Source organism: Lagopus leucura, unplaced genomic scaffold, assembly GCF_019238085.1.
Source record: "Lagopus leucura isolate 7727_CA_CO unplaced genomic scaffold, USGS_WTPT01 189-0_obj-0_obj, whole genome shotgun sequence".
Classification (NCBI taxonomy): Eukaryota; Metazoa; Chordata; class Aves; order Galliformes; family Phasianidae; genus Lagopus; species Lagopus leucura.
The window spans coordinates 55,990-57,061 of NW_024966653.1; positions in this window are offsets into that span (position 1 = coordinate 55,990).

Sequence of the window (1,072 nt, forward strand, 5' to 3'; positions counted from 1 at the left end):
CTGACACCCAAAAGGCCCCTGCACATCTCTGGAATCCAGCTCTCCTCAATCCGAATTATGATTTGTGTGTTAATTTGCCACTCACTGCCCATCCAGCATCTCAGTGCCACAGCACTACCAGATGCAAAATGAGCAGAAGCGTGCTTGTTAAGTAGTTCAAGGGCACCACACATTAACTTGACATTAAAAAATTGTAAAAAATTCACAGAATAAATTGATAATAGCACAAAATTGAGGGGTTGGTCAAAAATAATGAGGTGAAGACCAAACAGATGCGGGCACATTCAACAAATAAGTATAGGCTTAGTGGGTAAATCACAAATTGCTGTGGGGTATCTCATTTCCGTCAGGGCCATTTTCAGCTAAATAAAAGGGCTCCCCACCCCTTTGCTCCTCATTCAACTCAACCCCTCAGTTAGCAAGGTAAGTGTTACCCAGGGTTGGCTGCTAACAACGGTTCTCATTTGGCTTTGGTCAAGCAATGAATGGAAATGCTCTTTGATCTACAACTCTGAGGCAGCAACTTTCCCATCCTGTTGGTCTACTGCGTGCTGCAAAAGACTGTTGGTTTGCAGAGCTGAAGCCTTGGGAGTGGAAAAGAATACTTTTTGGGATGGGAATTCTGCAAGTGATGTGCATCAGTCAGTACAGGGAAGCTCAAAAGATGCAGAAATATTGGTGGGGTAGTGCCAGGTGGCTCAGTGTAAGCCTCAGTTTTGTGCAGCTCAATACAAATAAATAGGAAGTGAAGTGTGATATGGCTGTCACCCGTGGGGCTAGACAGCAGCATCGGCATGTCAAAATAAAACACATCTCTGAACTTGAAAAGATGGATTGTATCTTAATGTGCGTTGTGTTTCAGATCCAGCTTGGACTACAAGACCAAAACAAACACCATGAGCGTGTGCTGCTCCAGTGGATGCTGCTCTGTTGTGAAGAGCAAGACGGTGTGCTGCAGCCCCTGCCAGAAGACAGTCTGCTGTGATCCGTGTCAGAAGAGAGTCTGCTGTGATCCGTGTCAGAAGACTGTCTGCGTTGAGAAGACAGTCTGCTGTGACCCATGTCAGAAGCC